At 35.9% G+C, this 14,973-nt stretch overlaps 1 long non-coding RNA gene across 3 annotated transcripts in view; it reads right to left on the minus strand.

Moving 5' to 3' along the window:
* Positions 1-14,973, minus strand: part of LOC127549623 (uncharacterized) — a 40,642-nt gene that overhangs the window by 3,599 nt on the left and 22,070 nt on the right. For all 3 annotated transcript variants that reach the window (XR_007950676.1, XR_007950674.1, XR_007950675.1), the window contains one exon: positions 13,320-13,422. This is a non-coding gene — a long non-coding RNA (uncharacterized LOC127549623). The remainder of the gene's footprint in view (positions 1-13,319; positions 13,423-14,973) is intronic.

The raw sequence follows: 14,973 nt of genomic DNA on the forward strand, positions 1-14,973 counted from the left end.
TTTTGAAAGATAATTTTAGGGACAGCTAGGTGGCCCAGTGGACAGAGCACCAGCCCTGAAGTCAGGAGGACCCCAGTTCAAATCTGACCTCAGACACTTAATGCTTCCTGGCTGTGTGACCCTGGACAAGTCATTTAACCCCAATTGCCTCAGGAAAAAAGAAAAAATAATAATTTTAAGGGCAGAAAGGTCATTTCTCACTAAAAGAACTTGGGGAAATATGTGGAGGAAGTAGTGATGAATATTCAAAGATAGAATTTCTACATGTGAAAATATGAAAAAAGAATGGAATAATCAGAAGGGATCTCAGCAGCACAGCAAAAGCTCTTTGATGGGATAATGAATTGACTGGCGTATAGTGAATGTATGTGAAGGAGATATCTCGAGTGTTAGAGCAAAGGAAGGAAATGAGACAAGTTTGTGGAATATCTTGAATCCCACTCCAGAATAGATAGACTAGTAGATAGGAAAGAACCATGGCCAAGGTGGGTTGTTCTTGGTTTTTTGTTTTCCTTGAACAGGATAATAATGATGAAATCTATACATAAAAAAAAGGTAGCACGGAATGGTGGATGAAAATAATTCTGGACATGGAACCAGAAATACCTGGATTCAAGTCCTATTTTCAACATTTCCTAGCTGTGTGACCATGGGCCACAGTGAGTCAAAGTGATAATAATGATGATAATAATGAACAAATAAACAAATAAACAAACAAATGAATGAATAGATAAATATACCTATCATCCTCCCTTCTCAAGTTGGCTGTGAAGGAAAATATATAAAAGACTTTGCAAACCTTTATATAAAGTAACAATAATTATTTTGATTATCACAATTACTGTTAATCTGGCAGATTTGAAAGCATATGGACCAGAGGTTGTCACAAGACAGCAGATGGAAGGAAATCAGAACCTGAAGCAGAGTGATGGCATCCATAAGAAAGGGAGAGAAAGATACTTGGAAGAAGCTATTGTGGAGGAACCAGGAGCTTCTATCATGTCCCTATTCCCAGCTTACTACATTGGAGACTTCCCCTTGGGTGAGATTTGATACTTTCTTTCTTGGTTGAGTTGAAGTGAGTTATTTCACCCCCAATGGGAAAGCTCATTTACTCTTGTGTATTCTCTGCTATATATTCTCCTTTGTAAACTTTATCTAATTTCTCTTTTACTATTGATCTGTGTATATAGGTTCATTTGCTATCCACTGCAAGTTTCATTATAGAACTGGTATCTTGTGGGAAAGGAGTCAAGCCTGATTATACAGTTTACAACATTCTTTCTCCATTAAGGGACAGAGATCAAGAAAGCAGCTTGAATTTAAAAATTATTTCCCCCTAGACTAACACTAGGAGGCATCTAGGTGGCTCAATGGATATAGAAGGCCAGGTGAGACATGGAGTCAGGAAGATCTTAGATCAAATTGGTCCATACACAAACTGTGTGACTCTGAGCAAGTCATTTAACCTTAACTAATTTAACCTTAATCCACTGGAGAAGGAAATGGCAAACCACTCTGGTGTCTTTACCAAAAAAATACCATGGACAGTCCGTGAAGTTACAAAGAGCTGGAATGACTAAACAAGAATAATAACAATATTTAAATATAATATTTATTATTATTTATATTTATGTTATAAATATATGATACAATGTTATATTTAAATACATAATTTATATATTATATTATATGATATGTAATATGATATAAATAAACATAAATGTTATCATTATAATGGTCTGCTATCCCCCTCTTTCTGAAAAGAACAGAGCAACTAGCATCTGGCCCTAACCACCTACTTCTCTTCCTGTCAGAAATCAAAGTGTCTCTTGGAAAAGGAATAGAGGTGGGTGAAAAAGACAGAGACTCTAGAGACATTTGGTCTTGTTTCCCTTGCAGTCACAGCTATACAGACCTGTGTGGACACATATAACCTACATGGGCAAAAAAAATACAAGAAACCACCCCACCCTTCCCCTACATAAGTTTCTCAAAAAAGTCATTTAAGAAAGGAAGAGATAGGATTATATTTCAGGAAAAGCAATTTGGAGGCATACTTTAATCATTTAATGGCAATGCCCTACTTTCCTATAGCTCCAAAAAAACACAGTCTGCTGTATTAAAATTTATTACATTCAATATTCAAGTTAGATTTTTTTCCCCCTAGGGATTCCTAATTGGAATAATTGAAATACAAATTACTGATTGCTGCTCTGAAAGATGCTTCTTGTACCGATAAAGGATCTTAGAAGATCATGTAGCTTAATGCAATGAAAAGAGCACTGAAATTGGAATCATAAAACCATAGTTCAAATCCTTATTCTTTCATTTATGAACTGTGTGATCTTGGGTTTAATCTAAAGGCAATTAATCTCTCTGACCTCAATTTATTCATCTGTAAAATGAGAGAGTTGGATTAGAGGACCTTCAAGGTCCCTTCTAACTCCAGCTCTATGAACTTATGAGTTAATTAAAATAGGATTGCATCTTAGTGCCAGAAAATTTATGCTCAAACTTCACAAAAGTTAAATTATAATTCAGGATATAAAATAACCTAGATGTATTTCCCCAGTTCAACATTTGAGATGAAAGAATACCAAAACTGACCCTGGCATTTAAGAGTGGTTTGTCATATTTTTGCAAGGTTTTACTCAAATTCTTTCAGGTATAGAGTATTATTTGCAAGTACTGATTCAGCTAAGGCAGCTACATGACTGCAGTGAATAGAGTACTAGGCTTGATGTCAGGAAAACTTATCTTCCTGTGTTCAAGTCTAGTCTCAGACTGGACAAGTCACTTAACCTTGTTTGCCTCAGTTCTTCCATTTGTAAAATGAACTGGAGAATCAGAACCTGAAGCAGAGTGGTGGCATCCATAAGAAAGGGAGAGAAAGATACTGGGAAGAAGCTATTGTGGAGGAACCACAAAGAGAAGGAAATGGCAAACCATTCCAATATCTCTGCCAAGAAAACACCAAATAGGGTCATGAAGAATCAGAGCTACAACGACTGAACAATAATTAGTTCATCTTCTAGAGCTTGTTAAATGTTTTGTTTGTACAGAGATTTGGGTTGCAGTGGTGTTTGTGTAGGTAGGATTTGACCCTGAACTACTCTTGGAGATAGATAATATTATTATCATCCTAATTTTTTAGATGAGAAAATTGAGACAGATAGTAGTTAAATAAGTTTCCTGAGGTCACACAGCTAGTAAGAATAAGGGAGATTTTGTTTTCAGCTTGTCTGGACTTCAAGTCCAGCTCTCCACAGCTACCTCCTAGGCACACTAAGATATTATTTGGACCTTTCATAAAGTTTAGGAATTGTGGAACTTGAGTGATTGCCTTAGGCCAAAGAATTCGAAAAGATTCTCTTATTCCAAATTAAATTTCGCTAGCATTTCTTAGTCATCTATTTTATGGAAAGTCTGAGGATACAAAGATAAAAAATGAAAGTCTCTGTCTCAAAGAGTTTCTATCCTATTCAGAAAAGCACATTTATATGGGCTACACTGCATTGTTATGTGATTAAGAAAAAATAAAGAAGGGATGGTTTCTGTCCTTAATGGGCTTATGATTAGTAGGAGCTTAACATAAAAAATAAAATTCCTAAAACCTTGGCAAGTGGTCCCATCACGTCCTGGCAAATATAAAAGGAAGAAATGGAAGCAATGTCAGATGTTATATTCTTGGACTCAAAGATTATTGTAGATGGCACTTGCAGTTATAAAATTAAATTTTTCTTGCTCCTTGCAAGGAAAGCCATGATTAATAGATATTATACTAAAATGCAGAGACATCACCTTGCTGATAAGGATTTGTATAATCAAAGCTATAGTTTTTCCAGAAGCAATGTATGGCTGTGCGAGTTGGACTATAAGGAAAGCTTGAGTACTGCAGAATAAATGCTTTTGAAATAGAATTCTGGAGAAGACTTTTAAGAGTCATTTGGACAGTAAGGAGACAAAATCAGTCAACACTTTAAAAAGTAATTCATGCTATTTACTGGAAGGTCAAATACTGAAGCTGAAGAATGAATACTTTAGCCATATAAGGAGAAGACAGGACTCATTGGAAAAGATTTTGCTGTAGGGAAACATTGAAGGCAAAAGGAATGAGGATGTGAGAAGATGAGCTGGATAGATAGTGGCATGGAAACAATGAACATGAACTTGGACAGACTTTGAGAAATAGTAGATAATAAAAGGACTTGACAGTGCTAACATGGGGCCACCTGACTGAACAACTGAACAATAACAAATTAGAGGGACAAATGGTCTGCAAATAAATATAATTTAAATTAAAATAATAGTGCATAAGAATAGTTCAAGAAGCTGTGATATTCAATGAGAAAGAGATTATGTCCAGCTGAGCAGATAATAATAATAATAATAATGAACATTTATGTAGTGCTTACTATAGGACAAGAACTTTACAATTATTCTTATTTAATCCTTACAATAACCCTGGGAAAATGAATGCTATTATTATTCTCTTTTGATGGATCAGGAAACTGAGGCAAAAAGAGATTAAATGACTTTTTCAGTGTCTCACAGCTATTTAGTATCTGAGGTTGAATTTGAACTCAGGTCTTCCCTATTCCAGGCCCAAATGTTTACCTCCTTCCCCAGAATCAGAAAAAAACATTCACTTAAAGAACACGAAGTAGGTCAATTTGATTGGAAAATTGTTGTTGGGGATGTTCATCCTTAATTTTTGAAAAAGACTAATGACATCATAATATTAGAATCAAAATATGGCGTGTTTGGCTGTGGCTGATCGGACACAAGTGTTACATTAGGACATATAAAGTGGAAGGGGCTCTGAATTTGTGTATAATATGTAAGGAAGTATATGAAACAAGGTTGGAAATGCAGATTTAAGATCAAATTACATAGGATGTTAAATAATATGCTATGGTCTTTGCATGAGGGCCATCTCTAGTTGTCCTGGACTCAGATAGTTCTAAAGAAGAAAGGCTGGTGACCTTGCACGGCCCTCCCACATTTGCATGTCACAGCATCTCTTTTCATATATCATGATTTTCTTTGAGAATGAAGGACAAAAAATAACTTCTTAGAGTAATCCATTGGGACCCAACTGGAACTGGCCAGCAGGGGCAGCATATCTCCTTTTCTTTTCTTTTCTCTTTCTTCTTTCCCTTCCCTTCCTACCATCCACCTATAGTGTCATACCTGTACCTGTGGGTGATCTGCCCAAAGGAATGTAAATTTTGATTGCTAAAACCTTGAAAGATATCTTGTGGCTTAGTGGCTGTTAGAATCCTTACAAAGTGTTAACTCAATGGAATTGATAGAAACAATGTTTACACCTTTGAGAGTTCACACATTAGCTCACACATTAGTTCACAAGTTTGGGAGATTTCAGGATTCAGTATGAGATTTACAAGTTTACATCTCCCACAATCCCACTCTCTCAGAGGAGGAGTCAATCTTTGGGTTCACACCTTTAAGAGATCATATATAAGGAGCTCCTGGAGTCAGCTGAGGAGAGGAGAACCAAGATTCAGAGAGAGCTGGAGGCTGATGCTGGCAGACAAGCTGCAAGAGCTCTTGGAACCAAGAAGGGAGATAGGCCTCTAAGAAAACTAACCAGGCTATTTTGAAGGAGACAATAAAGGATTTAAACTTTTAACACCTGGCTGTATTTGAGGTGATTATTACTTGGAACTGAAACTAAGGCTGCCTCCAGAAGCTCCCTAAGAAACCTGCACCCAGAGAACAATCATATTATACAAAAAAAGAGAACACCACAACTGGCCACATTTTTTAAGGATCATACCTTAAATCCAAATTACTCTGAGTCTCATTGATTGGCCAATAAAAGGTCCCAGACCAACCCCATTTGTCCATTAGTGTCATGGAAATGATGAACATGAGCTCAGATAGACTGTGAGAGACAGTGGATGATAAAAGGATTTGCTTTGCTTTGATCCATGGATCCCCAAAGAGGCAGAAGTGACTGAACAACTGAATAGTAACAAATTAGTTAGAGGGACAAAATATCTAAACCCTGATTGGCCCAAAATGAATTGTTGCTATTTTGACCAGCAATTCTGTCCCAGATTGATTTTTTTTTTGACCAGGCAAAAGAGGCCATTCTCTGCTTCATTTCTTATCTAACCTTAATCACTGATTGGGCATTGCCTCAATCAAACTGAGACTTGAGGTTAAAGACATTAGCTTAAAAAGGCCAAACATCTCCCACTGCATCCAGGGTCCTCTCCAGTAATTCTGATCTGTATCTTGACCCAGATGGCTCCAGAAAGGAAAGTGAGGTAGCTGCCTTTACATAGCCCCTCCATCACTCATATCCAATTCACTTGCATGTGATGACATCACTTTCCTGAAGTCACGGTCCTCTTCAAGAATGAAGGACAAGTAGAACCAAGAGAACATTGTACATAGTAACAGCAAGATTATGTGATGATCACCTGTGATGGACTTGGTTCTTCTCCAAAATGCAGTGATTCTAAGCAATCCCAGTAGCCTTGGGATGGAAAATGCCATCCACTTTCAGAGAGAGAAATATGGAGACTGTATATGGATCAAAGCTTGGTATTTTCACCTTTTTGTTTGTTTGGTTTTTTTTTCTTTCTTGTGATTTTTCCCCTTTTAGTCTGATTTTTCTTGTATAACATGGCAAATTTGGAAACACGTTTAAAAGGATTGCACATATTTAATGTATGAGATTGCTTGCTCTCTAGAGTAAGGGGGAGATAAGAAAGGGAGGGACAAAAATTAGAAACACAAAGTCTTATAAAAATGCATGTTGAAACTATGCATACCCTTTTATCTAGTAGTATTTCTTTTTTTGTTTGTTTGTTTTTATTTTTTATTTTTTTTAATTTTATAATAACTTTTTTTTGACAGAACCCATGCCAGGGTAATTTTTTACAACATTATCCCTTGCACTCACTTCTGTTCCGATTTTTCCCCTCCCTCCCTCCATTCCCTCCCCTAGATGGCAAGCAGTCCTATATATGTTAGATATGTTACAGTGTATCCTAGATACAATATATGTTTGCAGAACTGAACAGTTCTCTTGGTGCACAGGGAGAATTGGATTCAGAAGGTAAAAATAACCCGGGAAGAAAAACAAAAATGCAAATAGTTTAAATTCATTTCCCAGTGTCCTTTCTTTGGGTGTAGCTGTTTCTGTCCATCCTTGATCAATTGAAACTGAGTTAGGTCTCTTTGTCAAAGAAATCCACTTCCATCAGAATACATCTTCATACAGTATTGTTGTTGAAGTATATAATGATCTTCTGCTCATTTCACTTAGCATCAGTTCATATAAGTCTCTTCAGGCCTCTTTGAATACATCCCGCTGGTCATTTCTTACAGAACAATAATATTCCATAACATTCATATACCACAATTTATCCAGCCATTCTCCAATTGATGGGCATACATTCAATTTCCAGTTTCTAGCCACTACAAACAGGGCTACCACAAACATTCTTATACATACAGGTCCCTTTCCCTTCTTTAGTATTTCTTTGGGATATAAGCCCAGAAGTAACACTGCTGGATCAAAAGGTATGCACAGTTTGATAACTTTTGGGGCATAATTCCAGATTGCTCTTCAGAATGGTTCGATTCGTTCACATCTTCACCAACAATGCATCAGTGTCCCAGTTTTCCCGTATCCCCTCCAACATTCATCATTATTTTTTCCTGTCATCTTAGCCAATCTGACAGGTGTGTAGTGGTATCTCAGAGTTGTCTTAATTTGCATTTCTCTAATCAATAGTGATTTGGAACACTTTTTCATATGAGTGGTAATAGTTTCAATTTCATCATCTGAAAATTGTCTGTTCATATCCTTTGATCATTTATCAATTGGAGAATGGCTTGATTTCTTATAAATTAAGAGTCAATTCTCTATATATTTTGGAAATGAGGCCTTTATCAGAACCTTTAGATCCAGTAGTATTTCTACTGGGTCTGTATTCCAAATAAATCATAAAGGAGAAAAAGTGACCACATGTGCAAAAATGTTTGTAGCAGCCCTTTTTGTAATGGCAAAAAAGTGGAAACTGAGTGGATATCCATCAGTTGGATAGTGGCTGAATAAGTGATAGTATATGAATGTTATGGAATATTATTATTCTATAAGAAATGATCAACAGGATGATTTCAGAGAGGCCTGGAGAGACTTTCATGAACTGATGCTAAGTGAAGTGAGCAGAACCGGGAGATCATTATACATGGCAACAACAAGATTATATGATGATCAGTTCTAATGGATGCAATTCTCAACAATAAGATGATTCAGACCAGTTTCAATGGTCTTGTGAATGGAGAGAGCCATCTGCATCCAGAGAGAGGACTGTGGGGAATGAGTGTGCATGACAACATAGTATTGAAAATACTATGTTTTGTATTGGTCAACCTGCCATCTAGGGGAGAGGGTGGGGGAAAGGAGGGGAAAAATTGGAACAAAAGATTTGGCAATTGTCAATGCTGTAAAATTATCCATGCATATAACTTGTAAATAAAAAGCTATATAAAAAAAAGAAAATACTATGTTTTCACTCTTTTTGTTGTTGTTTGCTTGTATTTTGTTTTCTTTCTCACTTTTTCCCTTTTTGATCTGATTTTTCTTATGCATTATGATATTTGTGGAAATTTGTAAAGAAGAAATGCACTTTTAACATATATTGGATTACTTGCCATTTAGGGGAAGGGGTGAGGAGAAGGGAGAGAAAATTTTAGAACATAAGATTTTATAAGGGTGAATGTTAAAATTATTCATGTATAATTTTGAAAATAAAAAGCTTTAATTTAAAAATGAATGTTGAAAACTATGTGTATTTGGGAAAAAACATGCTATTAAAATTTTTTTTAAAAGAACGAAGGACAAATTCAACAAAAACAACAATGGAATTTGCATATTAGGCATTGGAAAAGGGGGGAGAAGGACAAGAGGATAATTTGCGATTTTTCTAGTAAAGTCAAATCTATGCTATAAGTATTAAGTGCCTACTATGTTTTAGAAACTGTGCTAAAAGCTAAGACAAAGAAGGAAGAAAAAATACTCTGTCCTCAAGGAGTTTAAAGTCTAATTATTTGAAAAGACAACGTGCAAACAATTGTGTACAAATAAAATAAATCGAAGGTAATTGAAAAGGGAAGTTACTAAGTTTAAGGATATCTGTTAAGGTCCAGGAACAGCAAGGAATCCAGTGTTGTGGGATTGCAGAGTACATAGAAAAGACTGGAAAGGTAGGAAAGGGACCAAGTTATGTAGATCTTTAAAAATGAAAGAAATAATTTTTTTTTGTTCCCAAAGGTGTTAAAGACCCAAAGATCCAGAGTTTATTGAGTGAAAAGTGAGGTGACATGGTCACACTTATACTATGGGAGATATAAGTGATAGCTGAGTGGAGGACGGACTAGAGTAGGAGACACTTAGGGCAGGGAGACCAACCAGAAGACTATTGAATAAACCCCAATGCAAGACAATAAGGGGCAAGACAATAAGGGGCTGCACCAAAGTGATGATAGACAAAAGGAGAAGGCATATATATGCAAGAAGTATTACATTGAAAAATAATTCAAGATATCCAGTAGGCACTGTTGCTCTTGCTGCTTAGCTTCAACTTCATGAATATCATAATTTCCCCTAAGATAAATCCATCACTAGAAATCAAACCATCATGGAGATTGCTTCAGCTTTGGTACTAAACATTTCCTGAATACCTGCAGTGGCCTCTCCCCTGTGGTCAGAGGGCTAAAGTCCAAAACAAAAAGCTCCTCTCAAAGCTTCTCTTTATAGAAGGCTCAGAATTTCCAGCCAGTTTTTCATTTCCCATTAGCTACTTTGCTTGATTTTGATTCTATAAACACCATGCTGGGGCACCACATACCCTTGGTAAATGGTAATGCCATCCCATTTTTCAGCTTCCTTTTATACATTGTATAGTGTTAGATTGTGAGCAGGAGGATGATCTTTGCTTAAAAAAAAATTATAGTTCATTTTTCTGCAGTTACATGTAATAATAATTTTTAACATTTAAAAAAAAATTGGGAGTTCCAGTTCTCTTTCTTCTCCCTACCCTCTTCACTTTTGGAAAAGACAAGTAATTTGATATAGAGTATACATGTACAGTCATGCAAAACTTCTTTCCATATTCACCATGTTGTGAAAGAAAACAGACTAAAAAAAAATCCTCAAGAAAAATAAAGATTAAAAAGTATACTTTGATCTGCATTCAGACTCCATCAATACTTTCTCTGGAGGTGGACAGCATTTTTCATCCTTTGGAATTGTCTTGGATCAATCTTTGCTATTTTTATCCCTTCCTTTAGCACAGTGCTCAGCAAAGATAACAGGCGCTTAATAAATGTTTATTGATAATTGAGAGGAGAGTCTGGAAGTAAGAAGAGACTGGAAAAGAGGTTTAAGAATCATCTGCATAGAGTTAATTTAATTCAGGGGAACTAATGAAATCAACAAGAGAAAGCATATAGAAGGAGAATTGAAGAGGACCCAGAGAAGAACCTTGGGGGATATCCAGATTCCAGGTACAACCAACAAAGAAAGAAGGGCTCAGATGAGTAAAAAGAGAGAGCCATGCCACAAAACCTAGAAAGAAGAAAATGTCAAGAAGAAAAGGGAAGGTCAAGAGCAGTCAAGAAAGATGAAAACTGGGAAAAGATCACTAATTTTGGAGAGAATAATTGCATTTGAATGATGACTGCCTTGGAGAGTGAATGGAAAGAAATGGAAACTTTGCATTCAGAAAAATTGTCAATTGATATAATCAACTAATGATTGGAAAGACTGTTAGGTAGCCTAGTGCAGAATGGATTGAAGAAGACTTTGAAATATTGGATTGTTGTTCTACCCACTCATTTTTTAGGATTAGATTATTTAATTTCCAATTTTTGGTCTATTTTTCCCTGGTCCTTTATTACATATAATTTTTATTGCATTATGATCTGAAAAGGATGCATTTATTATTTTTGCCTGACATTGGAGTACTGGAGACTTATTAGGAAGCTATTATAATAGTCTAGGGGAGAAATAATGGAGGAAGTTAAAATGGGGGGAAAAAGGGGAATGGCTTCCTGAGAACTATTTCAGAGGTATAATGAATGGGTCTTAGTAACTGAGAATAGAGGAGGAGGGAGATGGAAGAACTAGAGACCACTTCCAGAACTAAGAAAATCAAAAGCAAGAGGTTATTTAACTGTATATTTGAAAATAGTTTGATAGAGGTTGATAGAGATTGTGAAATAAGATGCACTGAATTTTTCCCTGTATATTTTAAATTTTTAATTAATGAATGGATAAGCTTTTTTCAATAGAGTTCAGAAGCATTTGGCTAAAGGTTTTTGGTTCCATGGCCATTGTCATCCTATGCCCTCTACTTCTTCCCACCAATAAAACACTGATAGAAAGCCTTTTCCCTTTTTCTCTCTGCTCACCTTAAGGCCAATTATTTTAAAGCACAACCTTAGTATAGCTGGTCATTATTTACTCCCCATCTATTTGGATTGGTTCCTATGATGTTCCCTATTCCTTCAGATGATGCCATTCCATAGACCAATAAGAGTAGAAAAATGGGAGTATCCTGGGGTGATATCCCATTCTCCAAAAGATAGGAACCATGAAACTGGAGAAACAGGCACTTAGGACAACTTTATGGAGTCCTCAGATGATTATAGTTAAGAATGGTAGTCCTCACTAACATTAGATTTAATTCCCTTCTATACCAATATTTCTCTTTAAAAATATGTCAAGTTGTGGTTTATACTGTTGTTTGGGTAAGTTGTCAAATCTCTTTCCACTTGGAACATACAACACTCATTCATTCCTAATTCAGCCATATGTTCCTATCTCTCAGTAATTTATACATTATGTTGTTATACTATCTATAGTTATTTAGAGTATATACTTTTCCAATATTGATCTAGATATCTCTATATCCTTAATGTCTGGTTGTGATAGCATGTTCGTCTTAGTTGGCACTATCTGATAATGACTATGATGATAAAGATCTAACGGCTGGATTTTCTTTTTTTGCATGTGTCATCCTCATCGTATTTATTTTAAATAATAGCTTTCTATTTTTCAAAATACATGAATGTTTTCAACATTCACCCTCACAAAACCTTGTGTTCCACATTCTTCTCCCTCCCTCCCTTTCCCCCATCCCAGACAGCAAATAATCCAATATAGATTAAACATATGCAGTTCTTCTAAACATATTTCCATATTCATCATGCCAATAAGAAAAATTATATCAAAAGGAAGAGAAATGAGAAAGAAAAAACAAACAAGCAAACAACAACAACAAAGGTGAGAATACTATGTTGTGATCCAGATTTAATCCCCATAGCTTTCTTTTTGAATGCATATGACTCTCTCCATCAAAAGTTTAATGAAATTGACCTGAATCACCTCATTGCTGAAAAGAGCCGTGTCCATCAGAATTGATCATCATATAATCTTGTTGTTGAGGTATATAATGATCTCCTGATTCGGCTCATTTCACTTAGCATCAGTTCATACAAGTCTCTCCAGGCTTCTCTGAAATCATCCTGTTGATCATTTCTTACACAATAATATTCCATTACAATCATACACCATAATTTGTTCAGCCATTTTCCATCTGATGAGCATCCACTCTGTTTCCAGTTCCTTGCCATTACAAAAAGGGCTGCTACATTTTTGCATGTCTATTCTTTTTCCTTTTTTATGATTTTTTTTGGGATACAGACCCAGTACAACACTACAGCTTGGATTTCCCATTGATCAATCAAATATTTATTTAATGCTGTTTGTTCAGACACAGTGAGAAATACATAAATATCACGTTCCTTGTTTTCATGGAGTTTACAATCTAATTGATGAAACAAGATTTAACAACCCAGGAAAAAATCGTGAAAGTAAATACTTAATCACTTGGAAAGTGACAAAAATGTCTATATTCTCTGACCCAGAGATATTACTTCTAGATATGTATGTCCCAGAAATAGAAAAAATTCTCCCATACATTAAAATATTTAGAGTAGCATTTTTTAATAGAAATAAAAATTGGAGCAAAGTGAACATCCACCAATTAGGAACTGGATAAGGAATATTGCTGTGTCACAAGAAACTGTAAATAGGAAGACTACAGAAAGCATGAGAAAACTAATGCAAAGTAAATAAAATCAGCAAAAGAAAATACATAGCAACCACAACAATGTAAATAAATAGAAATTCAAAATAAAATTGAAACTGAACATTATATAACTATGACTAAGCTTAATTCTGAAGAAGAGATATAAGTATGTACTACCTTCTTCAAAGAATTGGGGGACTTGCCTGTGCAGCATGCATTATACTCTTGTTTGATGTGTTGGTTAGTTTTGATGAAATTCTTTTCTTTCTTTGGAAGCTCTCTGGAAGGGGAAAGAGAAGAGGAAGGATATGATGAGAAATTAAGATAATATAAGAACCTGGCAGTTACATGGCACAGTGGAGAAGAGTGCTAGGTCTGGAACTAGGAATATCAGAGTTCAAATCTGATCTCTGACACTAGCTGGGTATCAGCTGGGCAAATCTCTTAACCTGTTTGCCTCAGTTTCTTCATCTGTAAAATGAGCTGGAGAAAGAAGTGATGAACCCCTCCAGTATCTTTGCCAAGAAAACCCAAATAGTGTCATAAAGAGTCAGACATGATTCACAGTAACAAATATTAAAATATGTAAAGGCATATATCTAAGTACTAAATAATCAGGAGGCTGATGGAAAGTCTATTTTTCTCAGCTGGAAGCAGGGATGGAGAGAATCATGAGAGGCAGAAGCCAGGTGGGATGGAGGAAACACAAGTACTTTTAAGCTTTGGAAAGGATAGAAGCTAGTGCCAGAAGCCAGTTGGTTGAAAACTACCAGCCTGAACTGGATTTCTCTTTCTGTGTATCCCGTCTCTGTCTGTGTTTTTTTTTCCCCTCCTTTTCTGTTTCTCTGTCTCTTTGTCTCTCTCTGTCTCTGTTTGTCTTTCTCCTCTCTGTCTCTGTCTTTTTGTCACTCTGACCTTTCTCTCTCTCTCTTTTCCCCATCTCTGTGTGTCTCTTTTCTATTTCTGTCTTTGTTGGGACAATGGTGGAAGTTTTTTTTTTTCTTTCACTTGGAGGGAATTTTTTTTAGGGTTTTTTAAAGGGAGTGCCCAGTGAAGACAATACTATAAAGTTAACTTAGATGTCTTTTTGGAATGCTGATTTTTTTCAATCTTCAGTAAAGTCAAATTTGCATAATGGGAATTTTAGGTAAAGAAAGAACTGTCTATATAGACTCAGAAGCAATTTGTGGCGGAGCTTGAACTCCCTCTAATCAAACTGCTGTCTCTAGGGCATAGCTATTTAAAACTCAGCAAATGGGCTTCAAGTTTTTAATCATCTAATGTAGAATTCATTTAATTTAAATCAGAGAAAAGTTCACAATTCATAAAGAGATCACCAGAGGGGGCTGAATCTTTTTAGTTAGTTTATACTTTATGATTACATCCTGAGATTTATGCTTTGAGTAGAGGGTGTAAGTTGGTCAATGATCAAATTCCTTACCTGTATATGCAAATACATAACAATGATTTGGGGGCTAATAAAATGATTCATGGTCCTCATCTACTTGTACTATTTATCTCAGAGGGGTGTTGTAAATCTCAAATAATATAAGTAAAAATATTATGTAAATGATAGTAGCAGCAGCAGCAGCAGCAGCAGCAGCAGTAGTGGTGATGGTGGTGGTGGTGGTAGTGGTGGTAGTAGTAATAGTGGTAGTGATATGGTGCAGCCTTTAGGAAGGATGTAGCCCTAAGGCCACCTGGCCTTGGAAGTGATATAGTTAGAAATGGTATATTTCTTCTCTTTGGCTATTCTGCCCCAGTTTACTCTGTATGACGTGGATGCTAAGCCCACAAATATTGCTGTCTATCAGATAACAGCCTTTTGGGC

Source organism: Antechinus flavipes, chromosome 2, assembly GCF_016432865.1.
Source record: "Antechinus flavipes isolate AdamAnt ecotype Samford, QLD, Australia chromosome 2, AdamAnt_v2, whole genome shotgun sequence".
Classification (NCBI taxonomy): domain Eukaryota; kingdom Metazoa; phylum Chordata; class Mammalia; order Dasyuromorphia; family Dasyuridae; genus Antechinus; species Antechinus flavipes.